Source organism: Bubalus kerabau, chromosome 4, assembly GCF_029407905.1.
Source record: "Bubalus kerabau isolate K-KA32 ecotype Philippines breed swamp buffalo chromosome 4, PCC_UOA_SB_1v2, whole genome shotgun sequence".
Lineage (NCBI taxonomy): Eukaryota > Metazoa > Chordata > Mammalia > Artiodactyla > Bovidae > Bubalus > Bubalus kerabau.
The window spans coordinates 115,271,979-115,287,907 of record NC_073627.1 but is presented as its reverse complement, the minus strand read 5'-3'; the positions used below and the strand labels follow the sequence as shown (position 1 = coordinate 115,287,907).

The window sequence follows — 15,929 nt, the reverse complement described above, 5'->3', positions numbered from 1 at the left end:
GCGACCCCATGAATCGCAGCACGCCAGGCCTCACTGTCCATCACCAACTCCCGGAGTTCACTGAGACTCACGTCCATCGAGTCAGTGATGCCATCCAGCCATCTCATCCTCTGTCGTCCCCCTTCTCCTCTTGCCCCCAATCGCACAAAGTAAGGACAAATTTGTGAACAAGCTAGAGAGCCTCTTAAAACTCCAGAGTGTAAATTTCCAGTTGATCTCCCTAGTTTCCAAATTTATAAATGAAGAGATTTTCAAAGTCTCTATCAGCCAAAGGATTCTAAATCTAGGCCAAAGAACTGATTGCAACAAAAAGTGTGCCCGTTAAATACATTTTCTGTCCTTTTTTACTGAACAAATAAGAAAACCTAGATAAATTTGTAATATTATATTTTTTTCAGAATGTGAATCCAATAATGTTCTTAAAGAACAGATATATTTTCAAGGCAAGTTGTGAATTCTCTTCCTTTTAGCCCTTCAGAAAGTAAGACAAAAGTGACTATGTATGGCTACATTGTTAGGGGAAGCACACTGATTGAAACCACCCACCCTGGCCAGGCACCACAGTAACCATTTGCATGAGTTGTTTTATGACAGGAGATCCTGATAAGGAATATGGAACTAATAAGCCACCGCCAACCGAAAGAGTTTGGGAAAGGTAGAAAAGAGACACCGCGTGTCTGTCCACTTCCCAGAATCCCTCTCGCTAGCATCCATCTTGGCTGAGCCATACGTGCGCCACCAGGAAAGACTCTGAATTAGAATGATTGGCCAAAGACCACCTGGAAACTAATCCCATCACCATAAAACCCGAGACTGCGAGCCATGTGGCAGAGCAGTTCTCCTGGGTTCCCTTACCCTACTGCTCTCCACCCGGGTGCCCTTTCCCAATAAAATCTCTTGCTTTGTCAGCACATGTGTCTCCTCGGACAATTCATTTCCTAGTGTTAGACAAGAGCCCAGTTTCAGGCCCTGGAAGGGGTCCGCCTTCCTGCAACAAATGGCGAGTCTGGTGGGGACTCTTCTTTGCCAGGACTGACATCCTGACCACTCAGGGTATTCAGGGGCCAGCTTGCCTGCCAATGGACCAGACCCAGCAGCCGCAACTGGGACCCTTTTGTCCCTGGTCTCCTCCTGACCTGGACAACTGGCCAGAGTGCCCCGACTGGGTAAGGAACAAGAGACTTTATTGACCTCCCTCCCCTTCCCTCTCTCTTTCCTCTCCTTAACCCTTCCTATCCTTCCCCGTTTTTCCAGTCCCCTGGTCCTGGACGCAGGAATCTGGTTGAAGGGCCTCAGCCTGAGCTGAGGATTGGAGACTGATCACCTCCTCTTGGCAGAAAACTCGAATTCTGGTTCTGGTCTGATCTGATTCCTGGTAGGGCTGAGTTCCAGTCCTCCCTTCTCTGGAGGCCCAGGGTAAAGTCCCACAACACCTGGGTATCTGCAGGTGGCAGGAGACGTCTGTAAGGCCACCCTTTTTGCACCCCTCTCCTGCTGCCTCCCCCTTCTTCTTTCAACCTGGCTTCCTTTCCTCCCTTTCAAATCTTTGAAGCTGTTAGTACTTGGATCTGAAGTTCTGTGTCTCTATAGGAGGTTTTCTGAGAGACTGTATTCTTGTATTTAAGGGAGTGTCTGGTGAGGACTCCCAGGTTTATATGTGTGTGTTAACTCTGTGTTCTGTGTTGTGATTTTTGATGGCCATTTTGCTTTGTTTGGCCACCATTTGGTTTAGACCTGCCGCCATTTTGTTAGAACTTGATTTTCTTTCCCTGTGCCTTGAGACCAGGGCTCTCAGGAACACTTACCTAGACCATCTCTAACTCCTGAGACTGAGGGAAAAGGGGGAAAAGACTAAAATTTTTATTTATTTCAACTGTTTTTTTTATAAACTAGTAAATTTTATATTGTAATGTCTAATTCATGACTAAACTTAGAAAATGAAGCTAGACCTTGCACTGTGTCTGTCTAAATATGTCTTGGTATGTCTTCATCTCTGGGTAATATTTTTGAGGTTAATTTGTAAATGAGCTCTATTTATTTGGCTTAAAAAAGGTAAGTGCTTACAAATCAAATAATTCTAAATTAAACTATAAATTCCAGGTTCATGTGAACTGGTAAATATTCAGTATTAAATACCTGATATTAATGTTTGTTTGTTGACCTAGCTAATATAGACATGTCTTAGAGTAATTAACATTAAGTAGAATATTTTCATTGTACCTAGGTTTAATATAAGTTAAATATTATATCTGTTACAAATTTATCAACAAGGAAATTACCTTGGGTGAAGAAACTTCTAAAAAATGTAAATGAGATATGAGCTTTTATATAAACTCTATTAAGAATAATTTTTCTTTAGAAATATCTGTCTAAAATAGTCTCTCCAGATTGGCGTAACTTAAATTTCTAAGGGTTGTGCCAAGTGTGCTAAGTGTTGGAAGTCTATTGAATAGTTAGGTCATTTCCAAATAAAATAAGATTTTGAAACATTTACTACTAAACACTAATTTCCTTTTACAGAGAAACTAAAGAGATTTGGGACTATAAATGAATAATGTTTGGTGCCATCCTAAAATGTTCTAAGAAAGCAACGGTTTTAGAAATTATCACTGGTATTTATGCTCACCAATCTATAAAATGCTAATATAAAAGTTCTTGGTTGCTAAAGGAAAGTAGGAAGTGTGTTTTCAGTTAAAAAAAAAAAAAAAGAAAAAGGTATGAAAAAATACTAAAAAGAGTTATGCATGATCAGGATTTTCTAAAATTGGATTACAATTAGTTAGATAAATGGATTTTGTTAGAAATAACACAGTCATAAGAAAACTGGTTAGAGTCAACTAGGACCAAGATGGCGGAGCTGACTTTCACTAGACCTTGAGCGTTGGTATTTAGGCCTATTGTGACATATCAACAAGCTAAATGATACACCCATCAACATTGACTAAATCTGACCAAATGTTCTAAACCCTTTTAATTGATCTTTTCGATAAAACTTCCTAAATAGAATTCTTTTGAAGTTCCTTTGACCTCTAGCTAACTTTGGGGTGCTTCAGAGGGCTCCTGAAACATCCCAAAGAGATGTTAAACTACATGAAAAAGATTATCAAATGAGTAATAAATCCACTCATGTTATAATGTATGGTAAAATTACTAATACAGATATCCTGGAAATTATAAGGAGTTCTTAACATTCTGATATGTCCTGGTATTCTAATGGAAAACCTGATGACTTCACAAAAGTTAACAAACGGACTGAATGAACCAGCGAATATGCTTATAACTTTTATGGTTTCTATCTGAAAAATTATAGGTTTGAATCTTAGGTTTTCAGGGAGTAGGGAAAATCTTCCTCTCAAGCTAATTATGACAATACTTTGGTAAAATAAAACATTATAAACAAAACAATTATATTTTCTCTCTATCTGACTCCTACAAAAATTGGAAATTCTTAGGTTTCCATTAAGTTTATCAAATGAGTTAGGAAGTTTATCTCACAGGTACAAAAATCTCAAGAAATTTTTGAGACCTTAAAAAGGGAAGAATTCACCTAGACTTGTTAGGCAAAATCTATGATAAGCCTTTGATGTGAGTTTCCCAGCCCTGTTTTATTTTCAAAGTTCAGTTTGAGACTCTATAAATGTTTCAGCAAAATCAAAAGTCTATAATCAATTATGGTTATATAAATAATCAGACCAAAATTAGTGAGAACAGACCTATTTTGCAAACAAACCAGCCTTAATTTGGTTATATTTGATAAAAATGAGGGTAAATTTAGGCAGAAAAAGATATTTCAAAAAAATGTTAAATCCCAGTTTGTTAATGGAGGTCTGCATCTAGTAAGACTCATCTCTTAGATAGTTCTTTGCTGTTATGTGATATTAATGTAAAATTTAATTGAATTCTTAAAGAACACCCTAAGTTTGTTTCTGAAGCTTATCTCAGTAATCTATCTTTGGATGAAGATCAAATGCCTCATGACTTGCAACCGGGACTGGAAAAAGACATAATTTAAGGGACTGTCTCCAACCTGGATGGAAGGACTTTTTTATCAGGTACTCTTAACTAGCTCATGCATAACGAAACTGAAGGGAAATTAACTCTTAGATTAATTCCCACTTCCAAAGGCCCCTACACTGGATTGGTCTATAGAGAAGACAGCTGACCTGATCTCACCTTAAAATGATACTCAACGATGCACGATACTGGATGCTTGGGGCTGGTGCACTGGGACGACCCAGAGGGATGGAATGGGGAGGGAGGAGGGAGGAGGGTTCAGGATGGGGAACACATGTATACCTGTGGCGGATTCATTTTGATATTTGGCAAATCTAATACAGTTATGTTAAGTTTAAAAATAAAATAAAATTTAAAAAAAAAAAAAAATGATACTCAAGCAGGAGAAACTACACTACACCCGGATGAGAAGACAATGACATCAGAGGTAGACAGCTTGCCCAAGATGCTGGACCTGATTCATATAATCATTTATGTTTTCTTGACTTCTTAGACCTTTGCATATAAATCAAATGCTTTTCTATCATAGGCCTGATTCTATGCTAGTTTTAGAAATCAGTTCAATTGTTGGGTTTGTAGCTAATTACCTGTGTCTAGTTCTGGGTTACCTTGGTAACTTTCTCTACTACAAGACTCTAACTTGTTGGCCCTGAGAAAATTTACTTAAAAAAAAAAAATTATAGTCATATTCAGGTCACTGTGCTATTACTAGATGGGATCCCCACACCAGGCCAATTAATAATGCCTGCTCTGACTCTGGCCATAAATTTGAGCTTTTTTTTTTATTACTCAAGCTCAATCAGAGCAACAAGAAAAGTTTCAGCAAAGGAGGAAAAAATCTCCCACAATTATGGGATGGATTTATATAGATAACACCAGGCTACGGTAATTTAGGCTTAAAGTCTCCTCTGTGTTGGAAACAATTAAATCATACTAAGGACAATCAATGTACTAACACTAGAAAGCTGGGCTATGTGCCTCATAGACGGTGCCAATATATAATTTCCCTGGAAGACAAAGATCTTACAGAGCAGACTAAGTCACATGACCTGAGATATACTGGGCTACATCTAATGGAAGCTCTTAAGTCTTACTTGTGACTTTACTAATACTGCTGGCTATGTTATTTGTATTTTACCTGTTTTGCAAAATTGCTGTTTCTTACACCGTCAAATGTGTGTCTAATAGAATAATATATAGTCCATATGAGATTGATGATGGTAACAGTGTAACTTTAGATATGGGAAGAAGCAACAAGAGGGAATATTTTCCTGGACCAAAAGGCTAGTAAGACAGGTGGTCCAGAGAATTTTGGATACTGTTTTATGGCCTAGTCCAGTAACAGCACATTGAGTGGCCTGTCAACAAAATCTTTGCCAAACCTGAGAATGGATATTCTCAGCACCATGGGATAAAATGGTCATGAAATGTCCCCCTCAAAATCATGGTCAAGTTTATGAGCAAAAAGAGGCTCTACCAACTGAAGACTGACACTTGCCATCTACATCTACAAAGATTAAATCATGGCCGCTGCAACTGCTAACTTTCAACACCCCTGAAAGGAGTTCAGGGTGAAAATCAGGAATGAGGCACTGTGTTCTGGCAAAAACTGGCATAACAGGCCTTCAGATAGTTAGATCTTTTCAGAAGATTTTTTGAGTCCCAATTCTTGCATCTTCTCATACCTAGAGAAACACTGATGTCATTAATGGTGAAATCTGCTTTGGCTATTAAGGAAAAGTTTACAATTAAAAGTCAAAATAGAGTAGCTATGGTTCAGATATCCTGGGAAATAACTAAGTGACGCTATGGGTGTACTTTCAGATTAGACCTTGTATTGCTAAACACTTCAGTTTTCTGAGTCATGTCAGGCTTGGATGCCACCATTCTCAAAACAATGTCTGCTGGAAGCTAGTAACTGGAACCTTACTTTTTATAAAACTAGGCAACTGGCTACAAGTCTCTCTGAAGTGCCAGGTCCAGACTGGGTTTCAGGCCTATTCTTCTAAAAAGAAATGAGATTTATTTTGTCTACTAAATTCCAGTTATCACTCCTCCAACTACTTCTAATTGGGCCTGTTACACCAAAATGGCAGACCAAGGGGTTGAGATTTTAATCATACAAGACTCAGATCTAGAACTTGGAACTCAGAAATACTTCCAATTCAGTGTCTATACTCCAAGCTGAGGCAGTTCTATGCTCCATTTTGACAGGAAGTTATCACAGTCATAGTTGCCTAGTTCCTTAAATTAAAACTGAGTAGAACTCTATGGGGCTCTGGAGTAGAGATCTGTTCTGTGTTCTCCATTTCTTGTCTGTAGGATATAGGCTTCATTCAGCCTCCTTGACCTTCTCCGAGTTCCAAAGAGTGGATTCAAACAATTGCTAATCAGGGAAGGAGGGGATACAGAAACAGGAGAAACGATCAAAGGTTGGTACAGCCTCCAGACAAAGTCCTGGTTCCTACTCAAAGAAATATGCATAACAATGTTTTTGAGCCCCCACCCAGGTGGAGGATGGTAACTTCAGACTGAACACAAGATTCCTGGAGCACAGCTCTGTTGCCTCACCACCAACCAATCAAAAAGGATCACAAACCCTGCAATCCTCACCCCAAATGTTGCCTTCTGTTTCCGGGGACCAGAGATGACCATCCTGTTAGGTCTTCTGTTTGGCCCCTGTCTATTTCATCTCTTAGAGGGGCCAACAGTTTCAAACTAAATTGCTGTTATTAAAAGGGTGAATGCTGGTTTCAGGCAAAAAATACCTTGACTTAGATCTGGTACAGAGAGACTTCTGCTCTGCTAGGCAGGCCTACGCCCAGGCACACCAGGAAGAAGTTACAGAAGAAAGAGACCTCCGCCCCAATTCCCAAGAAGAATCTTGAGTACAAACTCTCTCGGGGGAGTTGTTAGGGGAAGCACACTGATTGAAACCACCCACCCTGGCCAGGCACCACAGTAACCATTTGCATGAGTTGTTTTATGACAGGAGATCCTGATAAGGAATATGGAACTAATAAGCCACCACCAACCGGAAGAGTTTGGGAAAGGTAGAAAAGAGACACCGCGTGTCTGTCCACTTCCCAGAATCCCTCTCGCTAGCATCCATCTTGGCTGAGCCATACGTGCGCCACCAGGAAAGACTCTGAATTAGAATGATTGGCCAAAGACCACCTGGAAACTAATCCCATCACCATAAAACCCGAGACTGCGAGCCATGTGGCAGAGCAGTTCTCCTGGGTTCCCTTACCCTACTGCTCTCCACCCGGGTGCCCTTTCCCAATAAAATCTCTTGCTTTGTCAGCACATGTGTCTCCTCGGACAATTCATTTCCTAGTGTTAGACAAGAGCCCAGTTTCAGGCCCTGGAAGGGGTCCACCTTCCTGCAACAACATGACTTGGGTCCAGTTCTGTTTAGAAGTTAGTGGGAGAGATAATTGGTACGCTGAGGCTATAGCTACTTAATGTGCAGTAAGGAAATTCTTATGCATCCATGCTGGTTTTTCCCTTACAAACCAGCATTTTTAAGTCAGAGAGTAAGGGTCAACTTGAGCCAGGCTACATGCAACCAATTCCATTATTATCAATACTCATAATTAAACTGGAAAGAACATTTCAGTAAAAATCTTTTTAAATAAATTAAAAATAATAAAACTGGGCTAATTTAAAAAATGGAAAGAACACTGGAAATGTAACATCTCAAAAGCATTATGCAACTGGGTAGAGTAAAAGGTAAGAAGGGTTCCTTGGGAAACTTAAGAAGTGCTGGACTGGACTTCCCTGGCAGTCCAGTGGGTAAGACACTGTGCTTCCACTGCAGGAGCCATGGTTAGGGAACTAAGATCCCACATGCCACAAGGAGCAGCTAAAAAAAAAAGTCCTAGATTTTTCTACCATTTCTGGTGTGTAAATATAGTACTAGGAAGAAGAAATATGAACACATAAGATATTCTAGTCCTGGTTTATTGATATAACAGGTTGACCTCTACAAAAATGCTCATTAGGAATGTCATAATAATAATCATGGACATAATAACTGTTTACAATTATAATTACAGGTTGGACCAATGCAACTTTCAGGCAAACAAAGATTTTGGAGCAGCATGATCCCCTCCACAAGCTGAAAGAATACGTATTTGTGTGTGTTCAATTGTTTAAACGGTTTGGGAACCTTGTTTTCAAAAGGCAATTTCAAGACCTAAAACTGTTTTACTCCATTAAAAAATATATATATGTTTGAGAAACTAGTAGAGAGTTACCCACTAATTCATGTAGCAAGTATTTCTCTAAGCATTTCTGAGTGCCTGGTACTGTGACAAGCACTGGGACACAGAAATGGAAAAGCAAACATGGTTTGATGACTATACCAGTTCACATAAAAATATTCATTAATATAACACATTACCTATGGTGGAGAAATAACATACTGTCAAAAGTAATTTTCTATAAAAGCAAAAAAAAGTTATTTTCTGCCTCTGGTTTAGCAGAAGGTGCTAAACCACAAAAATTTACAATTCTGTGTGCAAATGAAAATTCAATTTCTTCAATATGAGTGTGGAAATATACATATATTTTGGCCTTTGAGAGACAGAAGTGTCATCATAATTTTTAACTACTGTTTATTGAGTACCATTATTGGACCTGTGTTTAATATTAACTCTGGATCTTCAAAACAACCCTGAAAGTAGGTATTATTTACATTTTATGGATGATTATGTTGAGAATCCCCTCCCAAATAAGCCCATGATATTTTGAACAATTTGCAGTTCCAGGGCAGCAGCTGCAGCTCATTTAAAAAGATGAAACAATAGTGACCACTTACTGAACATTAACTCTCTCCTTGTATAGTTCCAGGTCCTTCAGATTTATTGGTTCATTTCATTCACAAAAATCCTTCAGGATACATAATAATGTCCCCATATTATAGATGTAGCAACTGAGGCTCAGAGAGGCTCAGCAATGTGCCCTAAATCATACAGTCAGCGAATGACCACCCAGCAAGGTTATCAAACCTGGGGCTTCTGATCTTTAAAAACTTACTCTCTTCTCTCTAACATATCCCCACGCTCCACTGACGTTCACTTCTCCAGGCCTCCTTTCATGCTCTGCCCTCTGAGTGAAATGGCCTCTTCTGCCTAACTCCCTCTCACTTTCCAAGGTCAAATGCAGACACTACCTTTTCAGTCCCAACCACTCCAGGCAAAATGTGTAATCACAGCACAGGATTTTGCTACTAGTCTAGCACTTATCACATCTTATTGTAATTATTTGTATTTCTCTCTCAGGGAGGTTAAGAAGACCTTGAGGGCAAACAATAGTTTATTATTCATTTTTGAGTTCCCAACACATAGTAATCAGCTTGGCACATAGACTGACACCCTAAATTAATTGGTGGCAGGCCCAATAACTCACTCAAGCACACTGTCAATTAAAAGCTCCTCTTAAAAAGTGACAAAAAAAAATCCTCCTGCCTCTATAAATTATTTTTTTTTTGCATGTTTTTATGTGCTTGTTTAAAAGATCCTCAAAAGAGTAAATGCTACGACCTCCCAATCTCTATTTGTGATTCTCCTAACAGATCATTCTAGCCCATTTCTGCATGTTTCTGTCCTCTGAGAAAAGTGTGCCTTCTCTTAATTCAGAAAACACAAAACAGAATTTTCACAAAATCTGTCTTAATTTTGCCTGTTTATTGGATAACTAAGCTGTGCATGGCACAGAATTTCTCTCTAGATTCTCATAACAGTGATATTTTTTTTCTTAACAATGAAATATATGATGACCACAAGGGAGTCTCTAGTGCCAGAAGGAAGGAGCACACTGAAAAATGGTGCGTGGCTTAGCCCTTTAAACACAGCAAATGCATTTTTATTTACCAATGCTTTATTTCCCGGTAAGGAGACAGTAAATGCTTTGATTCTTGTTTAACAGATTGGAAAACAAAGATATAGAAAGAGTAAATTATTTGGCCTAAATCCTACTGTTCTAGAGTTTGGAATTTAATCCAAAAGTTTTCACCTTCCAGCCTGCAATCAAACCCAAGGGCAAATTTTCAGAAAATGGACTGTAACTATGTTATTTTCTTTATCAAGACAATCAGGTCATCTCTTTAAATAACTCCTTTCTTCTTTAAAAGTGATATTAATATACAATTATCCTAAAAGCCTATATGCAAAACAGGCTAATAAAAATATCTGGCTTTTTTTTAAGTCTATGCTGAATAGAAATATCACAGATAATTGGCAGTGCTGTCTGGACAGAGAGTTGCAGCTTTGTGGTGTAAAAACATAGGCTGTATGTCTAAATTAGCTCAAGAAACTTCCCATTTCTGAGAGGGAGGGCGGGCTGGCTGCCAGTTCTCTAAGAGAAAAAAACACCCTCCTAGAACATGAATCATTACACAGCACATAAAGCAAGTGTGCACACACAAATGCATACACACAGAGGCATTTTAGATAATTGTGCAAGACTTTGCCTTCACCACATATATCAACATTTTATCAACCAAGACCAGGTTGTCCTTTCCTCATCCATGCTGTCAGAAACGGTAGGCTATTTATCAGTAGCGTTGCTACATGAGAAGGCTCAAGATGTGCTGTAAACAGGGGTGCCAAACACATAGGGCAGATGACTCAGAACTGATTTTAGAGTACATGCTGGTAGGTTGAACTTAGTGCCTACAGCTGGTTATTTCTCAATCCTGTTTTATAAACAGATTGGCTGACCTTTGTGCCTAGAACTAGTTACCTTCTAAATCTCATACTTTAAGTGCAACATTCTTAGAGAAAGAATACCTAATCAGTGCTCTTAGTATAGATGAACTAAGATTAGCATTCTTCTTCAGAAATGTAGAGTGAAATTTTGAACAACGACAGAGGTGAGTTCCCCAAGCTGAGACACAACACAAAACCAGAGGCAAAGTGACCTGCCAGAAACGAGAGTGGGCATTTGGATGGCTCCCATCCATGTCATAAATGAGTACAGTGTGTGTCCTTATTCTTTTTACTGTAAATACTCAAAACTACTGACACATTACAATTAGCTGGAGAGTTTACAATTGAAATGAGACCAAAACAGTTCCAAAATCTAAGACTAAGGAAGCCAGATGTCTCAACATGCGTCCCTAAAAAGCAAGTGTAAAGCACACAATCAAATATAGAAAGAAAACTTACAGGAATAATTGTGCTTTTTAACTGCCTTGAGACAACATATTTCTCACAACAATAAGTTCTACATTAGCTGACAAAAAGAGTTACTAATTTGGCCCAAAAGTTATTTTCCCTTCTATCAAAATTTCTAATTTCATCATAAATGTTATGGTATCACTATCCAAAGGTCTCAGAATTTAATACATATTTTTAGAAAAATTAATAGAGCAGAATCTCAGCTTTCAAATTTCTTTTCTTTTAGTATTAGAAGAATATTTGTCCATCTTATACTACTTTTTAAAAACTTTTTTTTAATAAGGCATTTTTGGAAAGAATATTTTACACACTTTTTTCAAGCTAACTCTACTTCTTTTTAATAAAAACGAATCCACAAATGTAAGTGCAAACAAAGAATCAAAAAATAAATATGTTCCCTAAATTAAAAGCAAATTTTTTTCTTGCATGGTGTATCAGTAAGCTCAAAATACACTTAAACTGATAAATAAAATGATCTATAATTGGCTTATCTTCAATATTACAAAGTCCTAGAATAAAACAATGAGAATGTCTGACACTAAAAGATGTATGTACTTCCAGCTAAATACACTGCAACACCGGTGAAGGGACAGATAATGAGAATATTGTTCCTGTAGGAGGCTTCTTAGAAGCATCCATAATGCTGGATTTTTGAAGAGATACAGCAATTTTCTTCTGTGTTTTTGGTTGGTGATAGTGGTGGTAGTTGTTTATGAAAGCCATCAAATATGGTTATTTATTAAAACAAAAGCCTTTAAAATGTAATGAAGCAAAGAAAGATAAAAAGTCAACTTAACACTATAATATAAACTCTTCTATCACAGTCCTAAATAACTGTACAAAAAGTGAGATTTGACTTTGAAAACAAAAATCCTTTTCTCATTATTTCTATCCTCTCAAAGTTCTCACAAGTTATATGAAAAGTTACACAGAGAAATTAAAGGATTTTTGATAACCTGGAAGAATGTTCAACCTACCACACAACTGCACTCATCTCACATGCTAGCAAAGTAATGCTCAAAATTCTTCAAGCCAGGCTTCAACAGTACCTGAACCGTGAACTTCCAGATGTTCAAGCTGGATTTAGAAAAGGCAGAATAACCAGAGATCAAATCACCAACATTTGCTGGATCATCAAAAAAGCAAGAGAGTTCCAGAAAAACATCTAATTTTGCTTTATTGACTACACCAAAGCCTTTGACTGTGTGGATCACAATAAACTGTGGAAAATTCTTCAAAAGAGGAGAATCCCAGACCACCTGACCTGCCTCCTGAGAAGTCTGTATGCAGGTCAGGAAGCAACAGTTAGAACTGGACATGGAACAACAGACTGGTTCCAAATTGGGAAAAGAATATGTCAAGGCTGTGTATTTTCACCCTGCTTATTTAACTTCTATGCAGAGTACATCAGGCAAAATGCCAGCCTGGATGAAGCACAAGCTGGAATCAAGATTGCTGAAAGAAATATCAATAACCTCAGATATACAGATGACACAACCCTTATGGCAGAAAGCAAAGAGGAACTAAAGAGCTCCTTGCTGAAAGTGAAAAAGGAGAGTGAAAAAGTTGGCTTAAAACTCAATATTCAGAAAACTAAGATCATGGCATCCAGCCCAATCACTTTATAGCAAATACATGGGGAAACAATAGAAACTGTGACAGACTTTATTTTCTTGGGATCCAAAATCACTGCCGATGGTGACTGCAGCCATGAAATTAAAAGACACTTGGTCCTTGGAAGAAAAGCTATGACAAACCTAGACAGTATATTAAAAAGCAGAGACACTATTTTGCCAACAAAAGTCCGTCTAGTCAAAGCTATAGTTTTTCCAGTAGTCATGTATGGATATGAGAGTTGGACTATAAAGAAAGCTGAGCAGTGAAGAATTGATGCTTTTGAACTGTGGTGTTGGAGAAGACTCTTGAGAGTCCCTTGGACTGTAAGGGGATCCAACCAGTCCATCCTAAAGGAGATCAGTCCTGAATATTCATTGGAAGGACTGATGCTGAAGCTGAAACTCCAATATTTAGGCCACCTGATGCAAAGAACTGACTCACTGGAAAAGACTCTGATGCTGGGAAAGATTGAAGGTGGGAGAAGGGGACAACAGAGGATGAGATGATTGGATGGCACCACCGACGTGATGAACATGAGTTAGAGTAAGCTCCAGAAGTTGGTGATGGGACAGGGAAGCCTGGCGTGCTGAAGTCCATGGGGTCATAGAGAGTTGGACATGACTGAGCAACTGAACTGAACTGAAAATAACTCACTCAAAAATTAAAATTCTTCAAATTAAGTTAACTCAGTCAATAAACGTGTTTGGTTATAGTCTGGTGTCCAGTCATACAGGTGTTTTTAAAATACAGGAATGTAAATATAATGTGATAGATTTTCTTGGTTATAAAATTAATAAGCATACATTTATATATTATTTTTAAATGGAAAATACATTCTCCTGTTAATGACATTTAGCTTGTTCCTATGTTGAAGCTTATGAATAAAGTTGTTATAAACTTTCTTATACCTGTCTCCTGGCACAAATGGGGGTAGACTTCTGTTGGACATGTACACCTAAGAGAGGAATTGCTAGCTCACAAGCTGCTGTGTGTCCTCGGTTATGTCCAGCTCATTGTGATTCCCTGGACTATAGCCCACCAGGCTTCTCTATCCATGGAATTTTCCAGGCAAGAATATGGGAGTGGGTTGCCATTTGCTCTTTCAGGGGATCTTCCTGACCCATGGATCCAACCCACATCTCCTGAAGCTCCTGTATTGCAGGCTGATTCTTTACCCCTGAGCCATCAGCAAACTGCTTTCCAAATTGGTTAAACTAGTTTCCATTCCCACTGGCAACTGTATGAGAGTTCCAGGTGCTCTACTTCCTTAGCAATCCTCATTATTTTGTCTTAATTTCAGCCATTCTGAGGCATATGTGGGCTTCCCTGGTGGCTCAGATGGTAAAGAAACCACCTGCAGTGTAGGAGACCTGAGTTCAATCCCTGGGTTAGGAAAATCCCCTAGAGAAGGGAACAGCTACCCACTCCAATATTCTGGCCTGGAGAATTCCATGGACAGAGGAGCCTGGAAAGCTATAATCCTTGGGGTTGAAAAGAGTGAAGGACAGAGCAACCTTCACACACACAAATGTATATATATGCAAATGTAGGGGCAGGGACATCTCTTTGCGTTTTTAATTTGCATTTCTATTTTGACTAATGAGATTGTTCACCTTATCATATGTTTGTTGACCAATTGGATATTCCTGTTTTAAAGTGGTTATTGAGTCTATTTGCCCATTTTTCTATTAAATTGCATTCTCTTACTGAGTTATATCAGTTCACATATTCTGGATACAGGCCCTTTGTTGAATTTATGTGTTCCAGATACCCTTTAATCTGTAGCTTGTTTTTACATGTGAGACTCTTTGTGACCCTGTGGACTATAGCTCATCACACCCTCTGTTCATGGTATTTTCCAGGCAAGAATACTGGAGTGGGTTGCCATCTTCTTCTCCATGGGATCAAACCTGCATCTCCTGTGTCTCCAGCGTTGGCAGGCAGATTCTTCACCACTGAGCCACCTAAGAAGTCCCTTAGTTAATTTTAACATTCTTAATTTTGCCAAAGTCTTTGACTGTGTGGATCTCAACAAACTGGAAAATTCTTAAAGAGAGGGGAATATCAGACCACTTTACCTGCCTCCTGAGAAATCTGTATGCATGTCAAACAGCAAGTTAGAACCGGACATGGAACAATAGACTGGTTCCAAATCAGGAAAGAAGTACGTCAAGGCTGAATATTATCACCCTGCTTATTTAACTTCTATGCAAAGTACATCATGTGAAATGCCGGGCTGGATGAAGCACAAGCTGGAATCAAGATTGCTGGGAGAAATATCAATAACCTCAGATATACAGACCCTTATGACAGAAAGTGAAGAGGAACTGAGGAACCTCTTAATGAAAGTGAAAGAGGAGAGTGAAAAAGCTGGCTTAAAACTCAATATTCAAAAGACAAAGATCATGGCATCCGGTTCCATAACTTCATGGCAAATAGATGGGGAAACAATGGAAACAGTGACAGACTTTATTTTCTTGAGCCCCAAAATCACTGCAGATGGTGACTGCAGCCATGAAATTAAAAGATGCTTGCTTCTTGGAAGAAAAGCTATGACCATCCTAGAGAGCATTTTTAAAAAGCAGAGACATTACTTTGCCGACAAAAGTCCGTCTAGTTAAAGCTATGGTTTTTCCAGTAGTCATGTATGGATGTGGGAGTTGGACCATAAAGAAAGCTGAGCGCCAAAGAATTGATGCTTTTGAACTGTGGTCTTGGAGAAGACTCTTGAGAGTCCCTTGGACTGCAAAGAGATACAACCAATCAATCCTAAAGGAAATCAGTCCTGAATATTCATTGAAAGGACTGATGCTGAAGCTGGAGTTCCAATATTTTGGCCACCTGATGGGAAGAACTGACTCATTGGAAAAGACCCTGATGCTGGGAAAGATTGAATGCAGGAGGAGAAGGGGATGACAGAGGATGAGATGGTTGGATGGCATCACCTATTCGATGGACATGAGTTTGAGTAAGCTCCAGGAGTTGGTGATGGACATGGAAGCCAGGAGTGCTGCATACCATGGGGTCACAAAGAGTTGAACACAACTGAGCAACTGAACTGAACTAGGTTTGTCATAGCTTTTCTTCCAAAGAGCAAGAGTCCTTTAATTT

General features: G+C 38.8%; 1 long non-coding RNA gene across 2 annotated transcripts; it reads left to right on the top strand.

Annotated features, from left to right (window-relative positions):
• Positions 1 to 803: 803 nt before the first annotated feature.
• Positions 804 to 8,280, top strand: LOC129651574 (uncharacterized). 2 transcript variants are annotated; one of them, XR_008714206.1, is made up of 4 exons: positions 804 to 1,166; positions 3,963 to 4,052; positions 6,337 to 6,446; positions 8,076 to 8,280. It is a non-coding gene; the product is annotated as an uncharacterized LOC129651574 (long non-coding RNA). The 2 variants fall into 2 exon arrangements; XR_008714205.1 differs by lacking the exon at positions 3,963 to 4,052.
• The last annotated feature ends 7,649 nt before the right edge of the window (positions 8,281 to 15,929 follow it).